Below are 25,443 nucleotides of genomic sequence, written 5' to 3' on the forward strand. Positions count from 1 at the left end.
ACACACACACACACACACACACCCCCACACACACACACACACACACATATGAGAAACCAAGAGACTGACATTCACAAGTCTGAAAAAGGCTTTAATGTCATTCCATAGGCAAAACACAGTGTCAGTAATTATCGACAAAATGAGGAAAATATCGAACAGTGGATAACCTTTTCAAGAAGATCACAAAAGAACATTAAATCTGCTCTCCATCAGAATTGCTGAAAAAGAACGTCCACATGTCAGTTCACGACTTTAAGCTCAACCACACTTGGATTATGCAGCAAATAAATGTTGAAGCTGCCTAGTAAGACTTCAGGGATAAATCCGGTGGAGATCATCTTAAACATGTCCTATGAATTGACTTTAGTAGGATTGGTGCCATATAAATAAACTTGCCTTGCTCATGCTCAAGGGTGGTACAAGCAATTATTAGATTTAGAGGTCTACTATTATCATCATCATTATTATTTGTTAGATAAAAACAAATTGGATTAGACAACTTTGTTTCTTAGTCATATTCAGTTGAAAAATAATTTTGTATTTACTGGTGTTATCTTTGTTTTTTCAGTGGCTCTATGAAATAACTAGCTTTGTTACTGGATCTTTTTGTTTTGTTTTTGTTTTACCATCTTCATTTTTTTTTTGTAAGATTTATGATTTCTTTGTAACAACTCATCTTCCACTGCCTCCATTTCTTATCACTTCATCCTGACAAAGTGGTCACAAACACCTTAAATATGACATCAAGATAAAGTTCACCCAGAACAACCGAAATAAGATCTTACACCTCTCAGCCTTGTTGTAAAAAATCAATTGTGTGCTCTCTCTAAACTTTCCTCCAGACTCTCTTGCTCCCCAGCTGTCTGCTCTCTCTTCTTAGACAACCAAGCCAGCTGTCTGCCCTCCAAGTTTGACCTTCTTTTGATGAACACCATTGTGTGTTTATTTATGTTTCTATATGTGTGTGTAAGGTAAGTGGTTCCAAAAAACGTGCATGCACATATATATATATATATATATATATATGTGTGTGTGTGTGTATAATATGTCATTGGGCTTTTATTGCAACCTTTGGCCTTTTGATGACTGCAGGGTAGATCTATTGGCCATGCGTCTCTCTTGCTCTCGTCTCCCTATTTTTTCGCCACCGTTCCCTGACCGATAGCCTGTCAGCAGGAAGAGCACTCACACTTTATTTGTGCACACCGAGGGGTCGATGTCTGAGTGCCACTGAGGAAGGCAGGGAAGGGAAACGTGTTTGAGTGTGTTTTTGGAAAAGGAGGCCATAAAGGACAACACTGTCCAGACTTTTCAAAAATAACAACGCATATAGCTGTACTTATAAGTATGCATGACTGTGTCGCTGGGAAGTCTATCTGCTAATTATTTAGTCAGGCTTTGACCTTTAACCTTCTCCTCTAACCTCCTGTATCCTGCTGAACTGAAGAGATAGACATGCATTCATACATATGCACATCCACATAGGCTCCCTACGCCCCCGTACACACACACACACACACACATGCACACGCACCCCTACACACCTACACACACACAGAGAGACCCCCAGCGGGTCTGGGGCTGTGAGTTTTTGTGAGTTTCTTTAACTTTAGCAGTTCAGAGGAGGAAAAACATGAGCAGACTTTCAAGGAATGTTTTTAGACATGATCAAAAATATTTCAGCTAGAACACCAGTTCAGTGTGAGAGGCAAACATTCAGATTTATTACAGCCTATATTCCAATACATATTCCCCACGTACCTGACCTACTTCTATATTTGACAGCTGTTAAGACAGAAAGGGGATGAAAAAAAGCATGTAAATACAAAGAATGTCAAATGTGCATGACTGTACTGGTCTTGATAACTACTGACAACAAAAATATTGGCTACTTTCTTAATTTAATGTAATTGGTTGTTCTTGCATGAGAACAACAAATTTTGCCACCTGAGTGAAACATCTGCATGTCCTCCGGAAGTGGTGCTCTTCAGGGCTTTTCTGATTAATGCCATCCCAAGGCAAAGACTGTTTGTTCAGATAGAAAGCCATCTCTTCATAGGCCTGCAGGTTTTCAGATGATTGATTTCAGAAGAGTTCAGCAAGGGTTTTGTGACCTACCGCTGCTTTGAACTTCTCCATAACATTTTTTTCTGATCTACTAGGCATGATTCCAGGTCTCTACAATTTTTTTTTTTTAAATTCATGTTCTCTCACAATATGTAGGACTTTCACAGAACAGTTGTAATTGCACTAAAATCAAATTTAATAGCGTGTAACACCGTTTAATAATGAAACGACTTCTGAATGGATTTGGCTGCTCTAATTTCTATGCAGGAGAATCCGAGTGCAGGAGCTGAACAAAAATGCACACAACAAACAATCCACACAAGGATTGTAAAACTGTGTCTTTTTGTCACTTTCATGACAATGTCCTACTTTGTGTTGATCCATCACATGACATCACAATAAAATACAAAGTCGGAAATAAGAAGATATAGTTTTGCAGGTGCAGTATGGTATTGAATTTAGCCTATCCTATGCACTTGTTAGATATAAAATATGTTTTTGTGAAAAGGGTTATATATTTTGTTATTTGTAACACCTCATCTATGGGTGATTCTCTTAAACTGTATTAAGATTATTGGTCTTATGTTATCATTCCCATGTTAACTATTGTTGAAAAGAAAGATCAAAATAAAATACACAGGAAAAAAAAAAACAAAAAAAAACTCAGGCACAGTGGACTTTGTTTTACCAGTCTACTCACGATGTACAGAAATAAAGCTCACTCAGCAAAACCCCAATGCAGCAGTACAGAAAATGAAATAAAAACAATACAAACAGTGAAGTGGAACTCGGTGAAATCACTTGAAAGCACAAGCTGAGTTATGGACAGCTTTGGGTTTAGCCAGAGGGTGGAAACTTTGCTTTTAACTGCTTGGCCAGGGTGACTAGGTGCTTGTGTGTGATATTTGTTTTGGCAGGACTGGAACTGGTGCAAGAACACGATGAGCTTATGTGGACGTTAACCGATGTCTGTGTATATAAGCCAAATAAGCCCCTATGCTCACTTAGAGGGTGAACTTAGATTTTCCCTATATTCAAGTTTAGGGTAGCAGATATAGTTAAATAAATCATGCGTCATGGATTTCTTCTTCTTCTTCTTTCCTGACTAAGCTTGTTGGTTTCTTTTTTAGTCTGCTTTGTCTCATCTGTCTTGAAGTCTGAAGAAACGCAGGCTGTACAAGGATGTGAAACCTAAAATTTAAGGCTGGCAAGAAAAGCAAGATTTTTTTTTTTTTTCATAATTATCAGAAGAAAAAATAGATTATTTTTTCCAAATGCAAATTCAAATTTACATTTGTGTTGGTATTTTACTCTCTTTACTCCCAAATCACTGAAATTAAATAAAACTATGCAATCAACCAAGCATGGTTATGTTAAAAACAATTTCCCAAATTTTAACCGTCTCACTAATAATTTTTCAATCTGCCATCTGAAGAAGGAAAGAGTATGGACTAACTGCAAAGCTGCCAAGACATAGTTATGGAGGGAAATGGACAAGCAAGGCAAGGAAAGCATCAGAGTAGGAACTCACGAGGATCTGCAATGATCTATATTTTGAGTGGAAAAATTGACAGGGCACTCTACAAAACTATCCTTTATGGAAAAACTAGTAAAAATAAAGTTTTGGGAACCAAAACCAAAAACATTTGCACTTTTCTGTAAGCCATGTGAGAGATGGTATGTGGAGGAAAGTGGAATCCAAGGAGGCAGAATAACAACCTGGATGAATTTGGCTCCCTCAACTTCAAATTATGCACTATTGGTGTCAAGTGTTTGTGCAGCAAATATTTTTGTTTATACCGCTATCATTTTAAAGATATGGATGTATGTTTCCAGAAGTCATCAGAGGCCTGCCACCCACACTTACAAAAATCAAGTAAACTCGGTGTCAGTCAACTGTGCTGCAAATGTTTTTGCTGCATAAACCAGCACAAACATAGCCCAAAAACTTCACCTTGTCTGAACATACCAGACTCTGCATGCAGCTGTGTGCGTGTTCAGTGTCACATAACACCTAACCCGACCCGGGCGGCTTTTCACCTTTAGAAAGAGTGAACCCTGACCTCTGGAGAAATGACCCTAGATCTTAACAGGCCCTCATTATACAGAGAGGATTGCTGGTGACAGGAGACAGATGGAATGTCCCTTGCACATAAAGGCAGGCGCACACATGTGCCAGTTCGCAGACATGGAGCAAAGCTAATGGAGTAGAGAGGTTGTTTTCTACAGACTTGAGGAGTGACAAGAAGTTCCACAGGGCCACTTCCCCACAAACACGCATATTGAGCTCAGCTTACACAGGAAACTGCTGAGACACACGGGTCAAGTCTGCTTCCATGTTTATGGTCCTTCCAGACCCACTGCAGCAAAAGCAGGTACAGTCGCACGCAAAAAGCACTTTAACATGGGATCCGTTATCTGCCTTTTGCGTACATTCACAGAACATTGGTACCTTGTTCTGTTCTTTCTTTTCCATTCCAGCACCACATGGTTTTTAGAACAGGTGTGCAAGCCTGCTCAGGAGCATCCATCAGTATGGTACATTCGTGCACCTTAACTACAGCAGCTGAGTCCTCTGAAGGTTAAACTGGACACAGACTAATTTATTTTGCCCTCTGAGGGCTACTTTCTCCTCAAATAATGAGCCTGGCAGTTTACCCCATACTAAACCTCCCCAGTACTCCACAGATGGCCTTTCAATTAGCAGGCAAGAAACATGCAGAAAGGCGATGCATAGTATAATCATTGATCTTGCAAGAGGGACCGCATTCACATCTCGTCATGAGCAACATACACTGACAAATACGCGCGCACACACACACACACACACACACGCAAGAGTGCAATACACAGATAAATATCCGAGCATATGGCTTGTGCACACATGTATGTGTACCTAGAGGGCCAGATTACTTTGCTTCCTGCTTAGCAAGCAATCTTTCTTCAGGTCACTATTCCTCGCTTCCACACAGGAACAATCTATAAATTCAGACTTCTGGGACACAGCCGAGTGAATGTATTTGGGAGAGTCATCTGAATTTAGTTACCGTGGAGCTGCTGAGTCGTTTACATCGTATGGCGGATTTCAAATTTGAGATAAATGCCATATGCAGGTAAAGAAGATTGACTCTCAGGTTTGCAGCTGTGGAGCTATGAACTCATTCTCGAGATATCGGCCTGTTTCCCCCAGATCCCCTCCTACCCGTCCCTCCCCTCAGGTGTAGTATAATTCTACTGCGCTTGCTATTTTAAGTAATATTAAAAATTGGGAAAGCCCCATTGTAGGAAATTTTCCCAAGAAAGGAGGAAAAGTGGATAGAGGAAGGAGTGGAATTATTCTTTTCTTCTGTGAAATCACACTGAGCCTTTTCTGCCTGACGCTTCCAAGTGCACCAGAAATGGGGAAAAATGCCCTTAAACATTTTCTTGACCAGAAAGCTTTCTGTAAAATATGGTAGATTTAATATTTTATCCCAGGTGCTGATACAGGGCTACACATTGCTGCAATTGCTGGCACTGTTGCCTTGCAGCAACACGATTCTTGAGTTTGAATCGAGGCCAATTTAAATTTCTTTTGACAGCGTGTTCTCTCAGAGTAGTCCCAAATTTTCCCAAAGTCAAAATATATGTGTGTAATATTAATTGGTGTTGTGTTTAAATGTTATTTGTCCTGTGTGGCTCTGTGTTGTCCTGACGTGTCTGGTCATTGGTGGCCTTTGGTAAAACAATGGAACTACAAGTGCTCAAAATATATCTATAACAAACATCTGTGTATTATCATTAAGGTTGTTTAGTGAGAGCTCGTTACTTTTAATTAATATAACTTTTCTTTCTTTCAATGGATTTTTTCAGCTTTGAGAAAAACCTGGATGTATAATATGTGGATGTAATCTAATAGGTGGAAAATTCACCATTACACACGTGGAAGATCTGTATCACTGCGGAAGCTAACTATTTATTTTAGCTGCTTTTTATGTTTTTTTTTTTTCTTTTTTTTTCTAAAATTTTTTTTATGGGCTTACCCTGACATAATGAGATGGAGAATTTGTGAAAAAACAGTACGTTTGCAAGTCCCACTGTTTAGGAATATAAAATTTTCCATTGATATGCTAAAAAGACATTTGGGATTGGTGGATTTTAAAGGCAGATATTCACCAGGGAGTTGTGGGCAAGCAGAGGGTAGCTGCATAATCAGCTCTACCATCAGCCAACTGATATTCTGCATAATAGAGGAGAGATTTTTGGGTCAGTGTGTGTGTGCGTGAGTGTGTGATACATGTGCATGGTGGGGCAATGGCAGCCTCAGTGTGCGTTTGCCCTTTTATCTGCATGGATGTGTACAAGTTTGCTTGCATCCTGTCTGAATTTGTATGCATGTGTGCCATCTATGTCTGGATGTTTATCTGTGTGCGTGTGTGTGTGTGTGTGTCAGGAGCACTGACCTCTTTCCCCACAGGGAGAAAAGTCCCTGTCTCATTAGAAAAGAGAGACAGACAGAGAGACAGACAGACGGGCAGGAAGGCAGTGGAGGAACAAAAAACGGAGGACGAGGAGAAAGACAGGGAGCAGCAGAGTGAGGGTAGCGAGAATGTATTTAAGGGTCAAAGATCACCCATCCATTATCCCAATGTGCAGGCAGGGGCCATGGCAGAGAAGGTCACAAAGTTTTCTGAGTCGCATTTGGATCCACAAACCCTTTTGCTTCATTTTTCTTCATTTTTCTTCTTTAGGGACCCTTTATTGACATGATGCATTCCTCAGACCCCAACCAATACCATCACCCTAGCTGCTGATGTGACCGAGCTCTGACCCTGGTCAAAAACTACAGCCTCAGATCACTCAATCAGTAATTTAAACTTTTGAGTGTAGCAAACGCTTTGAAACGCACATGTTCAGTGAGTTGACTAATCACTGAAGATTCACAAGCACCTTGTCATGTTGACGGTACACAGAGACTGAGGCACATACTCCCCAAAATATGTTCATGTTCCAAATGTTCTCTCATTCCATTCGAAGCAAAAGCCCATCTGTGTTCGTGGTGGCTAAGAAAATCAGCTGGTTTGATCATTATAAGCTAGTCAGTTTGCCCTTTTGAACCGTGACAACGGCAGCTTCTTTATTATTACGGTTGTTATCGTTAGGAGTGCTAATTTGGTGCCCTTAAAGATAACTCTGACCTGTGCTTTCTGACCCTTTGCCACCTACACACATTTAAGCATATTGCAACGTTGTGACTTCTGCACTTGGTAGTTTGCTTGCATTTGTTGTCCTAATGACAGAAAAAGACAGACTAAGCATCGTTGTGTGCTCAGTGCGAGTCAGACTCTGTCTTAACTTCAAATACAGTTTAACATACTAGATTACTTCCTTTAATTGAACATCGAGTTAGGGAAGCCAATTATTAGAAATTTTATACAACCTTAAATTAGTTCAGTGTCAGTGGATTAGGGAAAATTACTTTAATCCCACACAGGAATAACTAATTTCTATGACATTTTGATGCATCAATTGGGTTATTTTCAGTAACCGGATATTTGCCTTGATCTGAGCCAAGTAAAGACATGGCTCTGCTTCCTCAAAGGCCTTCCCAAATACATCAATGTACTAGAAGTCTGACCAGTTGTTGAACTATCTGGGGAACATTAGACTGTCTTTCGGATCAGCTCCTCTAAGGAGCCTCTAGGCGCTAGCAAGTATGTTTTTCCACTGGTACAAACTCTGCACCAACTCCCTCCCTCCCACCCCCCAAAAAAAGAAAAAAAACAAAAAAAACAAAAACATGTGGTTAGTTGACACCAGTTTTCTGCTGAATGAGAGGAAAGAACCACGTTAGTCAAATATAGAAGTCGGTAGTAACTAATTACATTTACTCAGTTACATTTTGAGGTAAAAAAACAAAAAACAACATCTTTTAGGAGTAGTAGTAGTTTTGTTGTTAATTGTTGCAGATTGTCACCATCAGGATACTGACTATTTGTAGTCTTTTTTTTTTTAGCAATCAGAGAGAGGTTAAGTCTGTCAATGCAATCAGAGCCGACTGCTTCTCACCGAATCCATGAATGACATTTCCAACTGTTCTTTCACACCGTCAATTTTTTAACATTCACAGCTTTTGCTGAAGAGAGATCAGCTGATTAGGACTGCAATTACAACAAGCGTTCACAAGCACTGCTCCTCGTTTCAAACGGCATTAATAAATTAAAGTGGTGATATCAAGGCATCTGTTTGCAGGGATAATAACGTTGTTTGTTGAATTAAACTGTCTTCAGGCAATGTGATCCTTCGCGAGCATAGAAAAATACAGGAGGAGGAGGTGGATCAACCATTAACTGCTTTGGCTTTCAGGCAGCTGAAAATCAAACCTTTTCATTTCCAGAAGTTAAGCCATGGAAACGTTTTGGTAGAAAGCCTGTAAGTTCTAGGCCATAGTTCTCAATTGTAGAAAGGTAGAGATCTACCTTCAGGTCGGAAATCGGTCTCTTCTTCAAGCAGAGAAGTTAAAGCATGCCAGCCTTTTCTTCACAAGTAAACAGCCGAATGGAACGGGAAACGAACAGGTGAATTTAAGCCTCGTTGGCATTTATATGGGCACTGCTCGGAGTTGGGGTCTCCCAAATGGGCTGGAAAGGGTTGTTTCACACACGCACACACACATACACACACACACACAAGCCATGTGAGACACTTTTCTACAGTCGGTGCATGCCACAATCCAGACTTTCCTGTCTTTTAATTGAATCAAGAGGCAGCATGTGGGCGTTTGAGGTTTGAAAAACAGAAGAAGCGTGGGGTGTGGGGAAGCTTCACAGGACGGCTGATTGTGTGTGTATAAACAGACAAGAAATCTAATTGTTGGACTCCATGTGTGTATAAATGCAGTCACGGAAGTATGTTTATGTGTGAATACCGCTGAGCATGATAAAATAAACTTGGGAGAGCAAGTGGTGAATCGAAATTTTTGGCCTTCATGGTTGGTGATAAAGTCAAAAACAGTTTGGCTGAGTTCTGTACAAGTGTTATCATTAAAAGGGATTGAGGAATAACACGTCTGAGAAGATTTAGCGATTTTGAAACATCACAGTATTTCTTGTCGGAAAGTAAAATCTATCTTAGGAAGCATTATGTAGTTTGTATCTCAGCATCCAACTTCTTAAAGATGAATGCCCACATGGATGCTGGAGAGTTTTATTTGTCAGTAAGAGGATATCTTAAGTTCCCCTCTTGTGTTTGCATCGTTGACAAATGAAAGTCTTCTGGTTGGGTTGGCTTTCAACACTTACAGTATGCTGGGACTGGTGAAGTTTTCACCACTTTCAAATCACAATTTAGCATAAAAGGCTGCTGTGTGAACATGGCCTTGGACTGAGACAAGCTTGAAAACCATAATAGACTGCCCTTGAATACACTTGACTAGAGTATTCTACATTGATTACAGCGTTTACAAAGAACAAGTCATGATTTTTAAAAACAAAATCTGACATTGCACTCATGAACTCAGTATTGTGTATCATCTCCTGAGGTAACATAATCATTACAACTCTAGGAATATCCCACTGGCATGATGTGTAATCACAGAAAATAAGTCCAACATGAAGCTCTACCGAATGCACGCACTTAAGTGATTGAAGTGCGATGAAATCTGACTCTGCGCAAAGATGAAGGGATTTGGGGGGAGCCAAGTAAAAGACACTGAGTAATGATGAATCCTGTGATCATCTGCTGAAAAAAGAGAAAAAAGTAAAACAGCAATGAAGAACAAAGCGACCACAACAGAAGCCCCAAACCTCCATGAAGCCCACCACCTCATCATCACAGAGTAATGTGGTTTGTCTTACAGGAGGTTCCTATACTTATTACGGGCATTATATGAACTCCTCATGTGATCGTGTTAAAGTATATGAGCTCTAACATCCCTTAAAGATCAGGTTCTTAACTTGTTTGTAAAGCTGAGCTGATCATTTTCTTCATTAGGTATTTAGTGGCTCGTTTATTTGGCAAAGGCCTCAAACCTTCTATTGTACTCCCTTTATCTCGACTGAAATTACTTTATGAATCTAAGGGCATTTTCACATGCTTCTTTAAATCCACCATATAATCATGATCACATGTTTAGATCACTGCAAATGTTATTCATGACTGTATTGCCTCAAACAAAAGCCAGGAGAGAGAGAGAGAGAGAGAGAGAGAGAGAGATGGGGATGGGTTTGAGAGAGGAAAATGCTGAAAAACAGCCTGTGAGAAGTAGAGTGAGAAACAGACAGCAAGGAGAGAAATGGAGTGAGAGTTGGATGGAAAAAAAAGAAAGAAAAGCAGAGGAAGAGAATTAAAGAAACCACAACAGAAGCTCAAAGTCCTTAAAAGCCCCCTTCTCCTCATGTTGGTGGGGTGTGGTGTTGGGGATTTGGCTTAACTTCCTACAGTGCAGCCCCTTTCCAAACATCTCATATATACATCCAGTCAGGCACAAAGTTACAGCAAACCACATCACAACTGTTCATGAGAGCGTGTGTGTTTGTGTGGGTGTGTAAGCTCTCCGCTCAGCTGCTCCCAGACTCACAGAGAGCGTTTGCTGCCTGAGCGTGTCAGAACTGTCTCTTGATCTCATCTGTCTTTTTATTGCCTAATCCCCGTTTCTTCTCTCATTCCTCTCTCTTCCTCCCTATGTACTTCCTTCTTTGTCCTTCATTTTCTCCCTTCAACCCCAACAATCCCACTTCATATTTCTACTTAGACTTTAACTACAGCCGCAGTTGCTTTGACAGCATTAGTTTTAAGTTCATGAGAATAAAGGTCGTCCTTTTCCCCGTCTCCTCACAGTCTGTATATGTGTTCTCTTTGGGCTTCATACAGGCTTACTAAAGTCCTCTGTCTAAGGAAGTAAAGATGGGTTTGTCCGATCCAAGATATGGGTCATCCGCGAATTGGATTTAGTTTAGGACGATGAATGTTTAATTTTGGTTTACGTAACAGTGCCTCAGCTCTACAGTGGCAAAATGTTTGTTCAACTTACCCTCCTCTGACTCTGTGCCATCTGTCAGAGTTTCACATTTAGTCCTCTTAAATTTCCAATAACACCTTTTAACCAAGATATGATGGGTTTTGTGGCTAGTAAATGAGTTTTGGATTTTGTGAAGCTTTTGACCTGCTAATACAGATTTTTGCCAATTCCAGGTTTTTTCTTTCAGAACAACATGAGACATGAATAGTTTTTTTTTTCTGCTATGAGTTTGACTGAATTATTTTATATATTGGCAACAGAGGTGTCTTAAAACTGCATGTTTGAGAGAACAGCTGCTGTAAAACCCGATTTACTGTTTATGAACACAATAACAGAGTTTACTGTTTAAGTTGTGGATCGTCCATAAGAAATAAAGCTGAGAGATCAAAATGATTACACAAATCAATTTTGTTCTACTCCACAACTCCACAGCCTTCCTGTTACCTGCCTTTCGTCTTGCTCTCTCTTTTGAGACAGCCTGAATAAATTACAAACATCTTGTGAAGTCATAAAAAATGGTTTCTTTTGAAACAGCCTCTTACATCGCTGTGGTTTCTTTAACTTCATTTTCTAAAACCTCTGTTAGTGAAAAAGAAAGAACTAACTGAGTCTCCTCCCTGCATTAAGATCTTCCACATTAAAGAGTTTTGTTGTAGCTGCGACCTGGAAGCACTTAGACTCAGTGCGTTTGCTGATCAATAAAAGATTGAATTCTTTTAGCTTCCAACTGGCCGGTTGCTCGTTGTGGCAGATCAAGCTGAGCATCGTCCAATTCTGATCCCATGCACTTTTCTCGGTGCCTTTTATATTTCTACTCTCATAATATGCTGTTGCACATTTGCATTGTGTAAAAAAGTAAACAGAAAAGAACAAAAAAAGATGTATACTTAAGCTATTTATGGAAGTAATAAAATCCTAATACAGCAACAAAATGCAAGCAAAAATCATCAAATGTGCTTGAATTAAGTATAAATATTTGGTAAAAACAGACTTCTTGTGAATAGTGGCGAAAAATAATCAGCAAAGTGGCATTTATGTTTAAAGTGAACTTTATAGACCTTTTATTCCTGTCCATAAAAAAAAAAAACACTCTTTTTGGAAAACGTCAAAGGAAAAACTTACCAAAATTTTGAATCAAATTTGTTTTTTCTTTACCAAAATTCTTAATAGTGATTATTTCTTTTTCAGTCTGCCAGCTCTTTAAAGTTTAACACATTTACCAACAGCTGTGGGGTTCTTATAGCTTATACCCACAATGCAAGAGAATGCTATTAACTTTATGATGCCCCATCTAATTTTTATCTTTTGTATGATCCACACTTGGGAAAGTTTTAGTTCTCAAGAACAAAGTGATGGATATGTGGAAATGTGGAAACACTCAGCACATACACTGCAATTAAACGGTTTTAAGACGTTAAATCTATTAGTCATCAGTTTCTGAGAAGATTTAATGTGAAAATGTCCGAGATAACCTGCGAAGAAGTATTATTTACTTCTCAGAGCTTGGAGTTTTATAAAGTTTAGCAGTGAAACCCTGAAACAAACGTGTGGAATTGAATTTTCTTTCTCTGTTGATAATCAGCACTGTGGCGTAAGCAGCCGTCATGATGATTAAACTCAGATGTTGATTTTTAAAAGCTGACATGCGGCTGGAAAAGTCTGTCGCCACAACTCTCTCAGCTTTGAGTCACTAGTGAATTTTAAGCAAGATTTGTTTTTGTAATGTAGAGATTAATTCACATTCTAGAAACACTATTTAAAACCAGCTTCACTTGTTCTTTGCTGAAGAATTATGAATAAAACCATTATTTATTTGTAAAAAAAAAAAAAATCTGCATTCTGCCAAATTTCATCAATGTGAAAGCAGGTTCAATGTTTTTAATTGTAGACAGTACTCATCGAAGACAAAGGCAGCTATTTATTAATATTTGACATGCTTGTTAATGGGTTTAATCAATACACGTTGGTCCGACCGGCCTTTAGAGGACATTCATGATTTAGACAAGAGGAAATGAGTTTGACACCTCTGAAGTGGTGACCAAGTTTGTGCTTCAGATATTTTAAGCAATTTATTTGAAGTAAGTCTTAATTTCAAACGAAGCCCTGGAGCCTTTAAAAATAGAGGAGCTACAAGTCAGTGTATTGTGATCTGTTTCATACATTAGAGGGAGAGAAACCAAGTCTATGTCTATGTCTATGGTTTTATTAACTTTCCTTTAAATAATGAATCGGCAGTATTTTTAAAATATTGATCACATGTTATCTATGTAATAAGACGCCAAACAGACATTCATCTGCTTTCGTTGCTGTTTACTTGTGACTAAACGTTAGCATTTGAATTTGTTTTTATTGTTAGTTTATCATCTAGACAAAAAGTCTGGCTTGAGTTTTGTTTTGGGAGATCATCCAGCAGCTGCTTATTTACTTTAGCCTTGACGCTAAATAAAGACACCATTATGTATGAGTGAGGTCCTTTATCATTAAGCCAAGTTTCTCTAACCACCCATAAACATGAAAATAGTTCATGTGTATCCATGCTGGTACAAATGTCTATTTCTGTATCAGTTGTGGTCCTGACCTCAGTTCGTTCTCCTTCAAACCAACACTGTGTATGAGTCACAATCTTTTAGCCATTTATAAATCTGCTATTGAGACGGGTCCCAATAAATCGCTGCTCTCAGATATTTTATATACAGATGCCTCATTAACCTGCAGTTTATATTTTTTACTCCTTTCAAGATGTGCCTAGTTTATATATATATATACCACATTCACTTTATATTCACTTTATAAGTTCAGTGTTATATAATGGTTCCGGTTTCAGTAAAACACTTTGCCATCAACTTGAATTGAATCTTTTTCTTAGCATTTGATAATTGTGCATGAGTCAGGCCTTCTGGTGTGCTAACTGGATTTTTTTTTCTTTGCAATTCTGCCTCAGGTCTTGGACATTTAGTGGACCAGAAAGCTGACAGATGATGCCCATGAATGATGGATGATGTCTTCTTGGTGCCAGTTGAATGCATTATAAGGCAATGATACGGTAATTCCAGTTTTCCCCACCCAGAAACTTAGTGCTCATACTGTCTGAAGAGAAGCTTAGAAAAGCTACAACCTGCAACCACATAATTGCTCACAAAAAGATGGGGATGCATATTATCTGTTTTTTTTTTTTTTTTTTGCTTCTTACGGAAGCGCTTCCGTAGCTTCTTTTATGTTACAAAATAAAAAATATATATATATATATGAGACTTAATTTAAGTAGTTTTTTCAGCACAAAATTTAAGATTTTGTTATTGTGGCATAATTTCAGAATGTAAAAAAAAAAATACAATGTTAGAGTATTTTAGTGGGTAAAACCCCCAGCAATTGTTTTAATATAAAGCACAATTGCCCAATTTATTGGCACACCAAACTGTTTCTACAAAATAAATGTGAATTTTTTCTGCCATTTACATTTGTCAAGGGGACTTTAAATTGTCTCCCTGGGATATAAAGGTGACATCATGGTATCGCAGATCAATATTTTTAACTTACCAGGTTGAATCAAGACCCAAATTTAGCTTTTAGCTCCGGGCCTATTTCTCTTCCCAGTGAATCAAGTCAGTGGATAATGATCTGTAACCAGGACTTACAAATATCTAGACGTTGTCATTAAAAACGCGTTGGCTTTAACAAAAAACTCAAAACCGTGTTTAAGATTAAAGGGCTATTTTGTAGCTTCAGAAGCTAAGAGGTAATATTACCATGAAATGGGAAGTCTTCTTTCCAGTATTTGATTTGACCTGATAAACTAGGCTTCTACTTTCTCAAAGTCCTTGTAGTACTTTCATTGGTAGTTAATTGGTCATTGAAGCCATGACCTGCTGGTCAGAGCCTTTGGCAAAACTGGTTTTAAGTCTTTTGTATCTTCTGAAATATATATACGTATAAAAATATAAATAATTAATTTTTATTTTTTGTATTGACCTGAACTTAGCTCAAGTACAGTTCAGGCGTTAGCAGCTTTTTTTAAAGGATATTTTGATCTCAAATATTCACAATCAGCTGGGATCACTAAGCCCCCAAATACTGGGGGTTTATTGGTCACATCTGTCCAAAGCAATTATTCTAGATTTATTCTAGATGTTTGTTGCTAAAAGAAACATATGAACAAAATAGCGTTCAGATACATACTGTCCTGTTTGAGTTAAGTGTCTCCTGCTGTCACAGTAACATTTAAGCTGTACAGACCCAATGTTGTGTGTGTGTGTATGCAGATCCATGTGCTGTAGATTTGTGTTTGAGGTTGGAAACGTATGCAATTATTATGCTGGTGTGTGCCTCTGTCCCTACTGTAGTATGTAGGTCACCAGTATATTCCTGATGAAGTGCAGTCCTCTGGAGAACCCTACAGAGCCTAAATTAGATACTATTATCTCTCTGTGTGCGTGTGTGTGAGAGAAAGGGAGAGAGAAAGTGAGAGCGAGATAGACGGCGCTATCAGACAAGAGTGCCGCAGGCATGTGTTTTCAGTTTTGTGCACATACATGCTTTCACATGTGAGAGCGGTATTGTAATTATGCATGTCCATTTATGTGTGTAGGTGTATGAAATTGGAGGCTATTTCAAATATAATGTACTTATGTGTGTGCAGCAAAATGACACAGTCATCATCAGGCTGGCTTGCTGATCCTTCCTGTTTTGACTGACCTGTAAATGTAAATGTCAGTCAGTGATGACTAAAGTTGTAAAATCTGTCCCTTTTGCAACAGAAAGCTTGCAAACTGGTACAGGGTTAAAGTTTTGATCTAAAAAAAACAAACACATAGTTACAGTGGCTTTTTCATTTCAGGATGTCTTTGGAAATGTTTTCTGAACTGGAAGTAAAATAAGCAGATTTGTTCTGGTAAACCACTGAATATAGTCAGTATTTGTATCATTTGCTTTAGCTTCAGCATCCAAGGCAGCATCCACCATTGCTTGTGTGGCAAAATTCACTTATCTGCCCTCGAGTTTAAATGTGATAAACTCAGTTCTTGTCACTGTTCTGTCATCAGGCGAAATACACTAAAACCAGATTAAGTTTTTTGTCTGTGCGATTTCGGAAACTTAATTTTTGATTGATTTATTTATTTTGTGAAATTGCAGTTTAATTGTATGCCTTCTTATCCATTTATACTGTTGGTGCAGATTTGTTCGCTGAATCAAAATCCACCAGTCTATATTTTATGCAACCTCCTTCAGCAAAATAGTCACCGGCTATACCAACTGATCCGGGACAGTTTTTTTTTTTTTTTTTTGAGACACTGCACAGCCCATAATCCTCTCTTCATTTCGAGATGTCTACATCTCTAGTCAGTCTACTGTCTGTTAAGTCACAGGGACAATACCACATACGGCCAATCTGTCAAACCAATTTGGAAATTTTTCCAGAGCTAAGCCCCAAAAGTTATATCCAACCTGAGAGGAATGAATAGGAGTGAGAATGTCTGCCTTTGAAAGGCTTCATGCTTTGACCAAATCATATGCTGTCACTCCTATGCCTTAGAAGGCCTGCACTTTTCATCAAAGCCCTTGATGGCTACCTTTCACAGCGCTGTCGAATACACCCTGTGAGCATCCCTCCCTCCTTTCCTCCCATCCCCTCCCAAATCTCTTTCTTCTTCCCTCCGATGTCTACTACCCCTTTTCACTGCCCCCCGCCCCCACAATCTTCCATTCCCCTTGTCTTTAATCCCTCTATCCTTCTCTCCTTCCCCTCCTCAATCAAACCCTCAAATCCCTCCAGTTTTTTGCCTCCTTTTTCCCCTCTGTGTCTGTGTGACTTCAGTTCTGTCAAGGTAGATGAAACAAGAGAAATTCAAATTCATCACACTCATAACCTGCCATAATAATCAGCCACTCTCATTCCTCCCTTGTGGTGGCAGGCCAATGTTGCTGGTTGCTGGCCCCCCCTTTTTTTTCTTTTTTCTTTTTTTTTTTTTTGGGGGGGGGGGATTATTTGCATATTTGTTTCCCTTTTGTTTCTTTTGATGAATTATTTACCATAGAGAAAAAATGACAGCGGAGATCAGTGATGATTGCCGTCACGGGTGCCGCTCTTTGTAATTGTTCTCCTTTTTTGCTGATTTTCAATCAACTTTTTTCATGCAGACTACAGATGAGGTACAGGGAGGAGAACAAAAGTTACACATATATTTTAGCATTTCTGGTGGAATCTTCCCCCGTCTACAGGGAACGCGGCTTCCATTGTTGTCACAATGATTACAGAGTTGGCAAAAGCAGAAAAAAAAACACACACAAAATGTGCTCACACTCCTCCTACACAAAGGACAAGTTGGATGAACACAAACACATCCTGTTCTTGATTAACTAACTACTAAAGATACTTAATTGTAAGGCAATATGCTACTAATAACAGTTTACCAAAGACATTCATTTTTAGTTAAGTGCAAACTGAGCTAAACTGAGCACACAGACCACACATGTCAGTGCAACAAAATAGGATCTTTAGCAGAGTAATCACAGTAACTTTGTATCCTCATAAATGCCTTGACTGTAAGCCTCAGTAGCAGTGTTCACAGTTTGTTTCAAGGATATGTGCACCACACATTTTCAAACACACACACACACACACGCATACATACACCGCCATCCTGTCCCTGTATTGCCCTATCCAAGAATAACAATGCATAATTCATGTCTGAAAGTCTCGTCTGCAGACAAAAGTTGCCGTTTGCATTTATTATTTATTGAAAACAGCTCACATGATGAATCCTTTAACAAACAGACTAAGCGCTGCACCTATTTCTTCCTCTCGTGCTGTTTGTGATTTGGTATAGATTTTTCTTTTTCTTTTTTTGATTTTTGTTGTGCATGGGCTCATTAGCTGAAATTGGGATGTGAGATGACGAGAGAAATGGCAAGGGGAAAGAAAATATGGAAAGGTGCTGGAGAGAGGGATGGTTTGAAGAGGGAAATTGGGCCAAAGAATTAATAGATCAGTTTTTAAAATGTATGGATTAATGAGGGACTTGACTTATTAATCAACCTAATTAATTTAACAATGATATGTTTTTTTTTTTTTTGGCACTCAGTTTTATTTTACACTTTAGGGCTTCTCTGGAAAAGTCTGCTGAAGTATCAGTATCAGATTTATATAATCTTTCTATGTTCGTGTTGCAGTGCTGGACACACTCTAAGATATAATTACGTTTCTTCTGAACAGTTTCAATAAGGATGGGAGTAATTGTTTAAGACTGAAAGGAGCATTTGCCTTTTGACCAATGATTAATGTTTTTTTTTTTTCTTTTTCTTTTTCAAATTTGCCAATTAACAACTTATCGCTCAAGTTTAACATTATTCTGGTGATGTCTTTTTTATATTTAGAATTTTCTTAAATGGATAAAGACGCACAACAACGTTGGTTATTTCTCTTGCACAAACTTAAAAATCCAATTTGGAATAGCAGTGATTAAACAGCTGATGTGATGTGATAAGAGATTAAATGAAATAACCACATCAGGATGAAAGCTGGCAGTCCAGACATGAGCAGGGAAAGAATGCATTTGTAATGGCTGCCATGGGAAAAAAAAAAGTAATGAATCGCATAGATTTAGGAGATTGGGATATTTTTGCTCAGCAATGTACCTGATGCTCTATGCGTGCCTATCCATATTTTTTCGGTAAACTTATCCTGTCCTGATGGAACAAGATTTTCTTCAGTTTCGCGAGCATGTGGGAAACATTAACACCAGATTTTCTTAAGGAGAAATGGTTGCAAGAGGTGTAGTGTGAGCACAAAGATATTGATGATCTACCATAAAATTCATAAGTAGTTAACCTAAACAAGATAAACTGTTTGTACAGGCAGGTTTGTACGAGATGTGAAATGCAGCTGGGAGTTGTAGAAGTAATTCACTTTTAAGTTGCCTTCCAGCTCTGATTCACTTCCATGAAATGGTTACATTTTTGCTTGTTTCCTGTCACGTCAGAAGATACACTGGTGGTATGTAATGCTCCAGCATCAACTCTCTGTAAATGGGAGTCACATTACTAGTTAACAGACATGGAAAAACAAATCATTTGAATTTGACAAGAAAAAAAAAAAAAAGAAAAAACTCATAAAAGCCAATATTGTTTATAGGGCATTGACCTGTCCTTTCATTTCATCCCTGATCCAGTAGAACATTAACTTTTATACCTCTTCCTCCCTGTTTGCACAAATCACTCTCAATGCAAATACATCTTAGATTTCAGATTTTCTATGGTTTGTATCTAAGGAGATACAAGCATAAAACTTCTCACAAATGCTTACGACTAGATGCTTATCGATTCCAGAGGCGGAGCCATTTGAAAATGCAATTGCCATAGCAATAGTTGTTAGGTAATACATTTTGCATAGTAACTGACCACTGAAAATAACTTTTGTAACTTGATTTTATCTGTTTAAATATTATCAAACCAGCTGGTTGCCCCTTATGGTTTTGTTCCCCTTTAAGTACAATATAATTCAAAGCAGATACAAAATGTCCAGGACCATATAGTTTAATCAGCTTCAAAGTGATAAATCTATTGAACATATGGAATTGGTCAAGGAGCAATAGGACCAGCTCGTTCCACCTGTCATCTTCTGTACAGCAGTAAAGAGTTGCCAACTGTAGCTAATTTTAAACTTGGTGTCATTCAGTAACCATGCACATGTGCAAGATATTTAAATGTTTGCTAATTGTGGTAATTTAAAAACATAGGACTTTAATGTCTTAGATAGAATTGTGTTTTTACAGACTCAGAAATCAAAAGTCCTCCAAAAAGTTATCTCATCCCTTTGTAAACCTCCCTGTCAGCTGTTTGTTGACCACCAAAACTAAAGAAAGCAAACAAACAAACAAACAAACAAAAAAAGCTTTGCAAATTGCTTAAAAGCAGAAATCAACCAGTACTGTCATTGACTAAAATTCTGTGGACCAAATTTGTGTTTATATTAACAGAACTGACTAATTGTATAAAGGAATCCAGATTACATGCAATATTAACATTTCTAGCAAGTATAATCTATTACTGAAAAGCAGATTCATTTTTATGATCATCTGTGGCTACATAGATTTTTGAATTATAAACAGCAGAGGTATTTTTCAGTTTATCACTGTCTACCATGTAATTGAGCAGACATTCAACTTTTTCCTTTTTTATTATTTCAAAGAAAGAGATTTGGTTAAACAAAAGAAAGTTGAGCTATCTTCTCATTTCTTTAGATGCCACATGAAAAAAACAATGTGTACGAATTGATCGACACGGTAAGGTGAAGGAATGGAGAACAAATAAAAACAAAAGTGAAACAACTTGTGACAAAGTGTACTCTTGCAAACTTCAAATCACAAACTGGCCACTTTTTAATAATTAACCGGTTCCTCTGTTACAGGCCCCTGTCATTGTGGCCCACGTTGGCAGAAGACCACCTCACAGGGATTTTCCTCTTCACCAGGTAACCACAAAGAGGAAAAGAAACACATTATCCACATGTACAGTGCCCTCATCCGCCCACACACGTAAGCCCTCGGCACTACACAGCGCTGACCACCACCGAGGCAGGAAACACAGAAACGCGCACACACGCATAGCATATTATCTTCATGAGGTGTTATACATCGGTGACCACCAACACAGGGTCTCAGTGTTCCCTAATCCACACTGTGTCTGAAAAGGCCGCCTCATGCAGTCGAGGGATTACATTGTCGGATTAATGGGAGTTTTAATTTGAGTCATTGTTGGAACTCTTGGCTGTAAGAATAGGTGGGGAAATAATACCAGTACTTTCTGAATGAAATTAAATGTGAAATGCCTTCAACTTTCATCTTTTATTTTAGAAATAAACCAGAAAAAAAAAGTTAACTTTGTAAGATCAGAAACTTTATTTTGTTTTGTCTAATACAAATAAAAATTCAACTATGAGGCGTATATCTGATTTTACTATACACGTAAAATTTGGCAAGAAGTTGGAAGGCAATAGTTGTTCATATAATATACACAAAAAAAGCTATAGCTTTTAAAACCTATTACTTGAAAAGAACATGGAGTTCTCAATGTTTTTCAAAGGAAGTTGGTTATTTTAAAATCAATGTTTACCATAAAAAAATAGTGAATTCTGTACAAATACAAATAATTTGGATTATCAGTATCAGATGGTTTATTGTTGAAAATAAACATTCAGTGGGAATGCGTGGCCACTTATTGACAACACAGAAATGGATATTGTAAGCATTTTTCCCACAAAGATCTTATAAGCTAGAGACTTTCTTGAACTTTTGAAGGAAACGGGTGAAAAGGTCAAAAGGTGTCTTTACAAATGGAATTTGAGTGTTGAAAACATGTTTTGACCAGGATGATTAAAACAGTTATAATATAAAATCTAAAAGAAGAGTCAACCCGAAACTCAAAAGATGAGGAAACAAGATGGCTCACGACACAGCCAGAGCACAGAGGTTGCTTAGAAGAATCAAGTTAAGAAAATGCTTAAAGCAGTTTTATATTTTATGTTTCTTATGTCAATGCAAAACACTGAAAGACGTCTCCAGACTGAAGCAAATCAGAAGCAACTAGCAAAACCACTGCATGACTTGTTAATATAAGACAATCTATTCTGGTGAAAGGAACATGCCAATACATGCATGTTCAAATCTGAGTTCTGCTGGTTAGAAATGGAGCACAAATATTTATCACTTTATGAATTCAAATTTTAGCTGGAAGCTTTGCTATCGTTCATTTTGTCTTGGGTGCATGGACGTTGTGTCTGAGTTTGGCTTCTCCAGTGTGAAATCACCACTCTTTGTTAAGCTGTGGTTTCATTCTCAGCAGCCTGCTGCATTTTTCTCTTCTTCTTTTTTTTCATGCAATTTTCTCAATTTGGGTCATGATGGTAAACATAAATGCCTTTTGGTAAATCCCTCCACACCACTGAAAACGGATAAAGAAGTGATACAAAATGTCCTTCAACTGTTGTATAGCGTCTCCCGATCATTTCCATCTGAGTGTTAGTTTACAGATTCATTTAAATATTTCATTTTTATTTTAACTGATGCCCTTTAGGATAGTAAATGGCAGAAACCTCCTACAAAATGGCTAAATAATGCATATACACCACAGGCATAGATGCATTATGTCCCCTAAAACGGAACAGAACCATAACTCCAGTTGGATAAAGAATACTCTAATTTTATCTTTCTCATAAGGAGAATGCCCAATCAAACATAAAACTGACCATTCTTTTTTTTTTTTTCCCCCTCCCATTTGGTTCCCAAAGCAGAACTAAATGGCTTTCTTAATCTGCTGTTTGTCATTTTAATTTGTCCCTTAAATGAAACACAAAATTCAACATATGTATCAAACGCGAGAATATGAAATGCACAATCATCCATTTCTTTCCTCCTTTTCTCATTTAAAGCTTGTGGAACAAATGAATTTCATTATTAAGATTAAATGAAAACACTGGTACAATCAGCTTCTGGATAGACTGCTGTTTTACCGGTCTCTCACTGAGAGTCACTGCTGAGTTCCACATAGTCCAGACTGCATTTATTTAGAAAATTAAACGGTTTTGTTCTTTTAACTTCAGTTGTGGCCTGGTTTACCCTAACAGTTCAAATTGAGTTCAAAATTAATTTAGAGATAAAGGCAAAATTGTCGCACTTTGTATTTTTTTTAAAGACCATTCTGTCTGAAAAGGCTTTCCATTAATATCACCCAGCAGAAAGTTGCAGTGAGCATTGGATCATACGATGAATGCTCGTCTGATACTTATGTATTGTTTTGCTTCACAGTGAGGCTGAATCTGAATTTTCCATGTCCTTTACACATTTTTACTTTTTAGTTCAACTTTTTGACTCTTGCTCAGCATTGTCTATTCACTTTTGTATCCCAGACACAATATTGCCTAAAAGCCTTGATTTCAAAGTTTGAAGCATGTGGGTAAAATGCATGACATTCCGGCATCACCTTTTTAATGCATCTGGTACATCTGGTTTGTGAACATATGTGACAGATCTCCACAAATTTAAAGAATATTTGGAAAAATTCTGTGCAAAAATGCACAACAAAAACAACCAATAAGAGCCAGGGAGAAGGTCTTAGTGCTGTCAGCCATCCCCACGTCTACGCTACTAAATGTGCTACAGACAGAGAGTCAACTTACCGTTCCAAGAAAACTGTTAATGATCTGCCATCATTGGTGGCCATACTAAGTAGCTTGAGCATTCATGGCTGGCTCTTATTTGCTGTCCTTGTTTTTGTAGTATGTCTTGTTAATATTTTGCTAGGTTTTGCTCATATGGTTTAAGCATGCTAACTTTGGGTATATAAATATAGTTCCAAGTTTTCAGTTGCTCTTTGATTTGATTTGTCTTGTGTTTTATCCAAGCCGTTTATTTTTACAGAAGCCATGTGTTGGCTTCCTTCTGTATTTTTTTATTTTTATTTTTATTTTTTCCAACATGCTTCTGGAGAGTTATCTCTCTCTGAGTCATTCCTGTTTAATGCGATCCTCATTTCCCTTTGACGATTTTCTCAGACATTCAGAAAAGCATAAGCTATTGTAGCTATGCTATGATGGTAATCCAATAAAAATGTTTATCGTTTGCATGGCGCTGTTAGCTACACAATTTGTTACTTTCTCTGGGGGAGTGATTAGAGGTCATGTTTACAAACCACTGCTGTGCATGCATGTCCATTGAAGTGAATTCAGGAATTCACAGCGGCACCAGTTTTACCCTTGCAAAAACTCTGAAAAGCTTCAACGCTCTCAGTGAGTCGTCAGGTTCATACAAAGCTGTGCATCTTTGAAAGGGGCTTAAAAAGCCGCCTTGTCAGCAGGAGAGGTCTTCATAACAATGAGCTCACAAGATTCACAAAAAAAGCTAAATCCCCAACAAGCCTCTCAAATAAAAATCAGAGTACTTCAAAATTATCAACAAATGTTTCGAAAACATGAACTGTAAATGAACCAGGCCACTTCCCTGTTGCAAACTGGCGATTACAATGCAGACAAAGGCAGCATGATAGACATTAGGGGCATGTATAGAGGAGAACTATGTGAAGTCACAGCTCAGACATTTCATTGTCCGGTGTCTCGGTAATGCTAAATCCATTTCTGTGGCAAACAAATTTCAATGTGGAGAGGTGGAATATCTTTTAATACTTCACTAAATAACCCAAAACCTTTGAGCTTGGACAACACTAGACATTGAGATCTCCCAGAAATAAAAGGCTAAAGGTTGGGAAGGCAAACCAAAGAAAGGTGCACTCAAAGTGTTTAGCCAAAGATTTTATTTAGTGGATCTTTACCATTTAAGAGCCACGGTTTGAACTTATGTTTGTTGAAAGTCCATTTTAATGCTGATTCAAAGTATGCATCCTGAAATCTGACATAATTGTTCCCAGTGTAGAACCCAATTTACAGTCTGTAATTAGAAAGCGAAACACTTCAGTGACAGTAAAATTATGAGTACATTCAGAGATGTAAACCACTTTAGAAATATGTTTTTGAGTTACCAAAATCGGAGTTCAGAAATGTGACAAATACAAGAGGCAGGTTCTTTTCTCAGTGGAGTACAATCACTTGTATACTTATTAGTATACTTGTATACTTATACAATTTACCCAGGTGTCTTGTCAAAATGAGTCTTTCTACATTATGTTTCTTTTCTTTTTATTAACAATGAGCTAGATAAATTTATACACTTAAGTCTATTTTTACAACAACGGCCTAAAGATCTTGTTTGCCTAAAAATAGAAAACATCACGACTAGTTGTGATGCAGTGCAGTTTGTGCTCGACCACCCACTCCATACCTTCTCACCAACTTGGCTCTTTGACCCCACTCTCATATGTCATCAACATCTATTCTCGGTAAACCGAGTAGGCCATGACTGCACTAAATACAGGTGTGAGCTCATTAAAAGGTTTAGATGGCGGCTCCTCACAGAAAACTTTCGGACATGGTCCAGGACGTGTTCATTTAGCAGTCTCACTGCAGTCTGTCATATCGCATTAAAAGGCCACAAATTGATCTGATTGGACTGTCCTCAAACAGAGTTATTACCTTCACGTCATCCCCTTATTCTAAACATCTTTGTTAAAATCAGACACTTCAGTCTCTATCGCTCTCTTTCTATTTGATGATTTTTGTGGAGTCTAGATAGATGGCTAGAGACTGACTGTATCTAAGATAAACAATTCAACTCCTAGTTTCTGATTTATAATTAAAACTACCTAAACTAAATGGTTCTGACAATCCGTATTAAAAGAGATTTCTGCTTTTCATCTATTATTTTTTTTTTCAATGTATTCCCACACGCTGCTCTTTCATTATTTTAAATTAATCACCGGCTTTGCATATCTTTGCT

At 38.0% G+C, this 25,443-nt stretch overlaps 1 long non-coding RNA gene across 4 annotated transcripts in view; it reads left to right on the forward strand.

The window, feature by feature from the left end:
* The window catches only part of LOC107833453 (uncharacterized), a 107,962-nt gene that overhangs the window by 71,565 nt on the left and 10,954 nt on the right, over positions 1 to 25,443 (forward strand). For all 4 annotated transcript variants that reach the window (XR_001659307.1, XR_001659366.1, XR_001659231.1 and 1 more), the window contains 2 exons: positions 14,007 to 14,108; positions 20,469 to 20,531. This is a non-coding gene — a long non-coding RNA (uncharacterized LOC107833453). The remainder of the gene's footprint in view (positions 1 to 14,006; positions 14,109 to 20,468; positions 20,532 to 25,443) is intronic.

The sequence above is a fragment of the Poecilia formosa genome, unplaced genomic scaffold, assembly GCF_000485575.1.
Source record: "Poecilia formosa unplaced genomic scaffold, Poecilia_formosa-5.1.2 Scaffold0, whole genome shotgun sequence".
NCBI lineage: Eukaryota > Metazoa > Chordata > Actinopteri > Cyprinodontiformes > Poeciliidae > Poecilia > Poecilia formosa.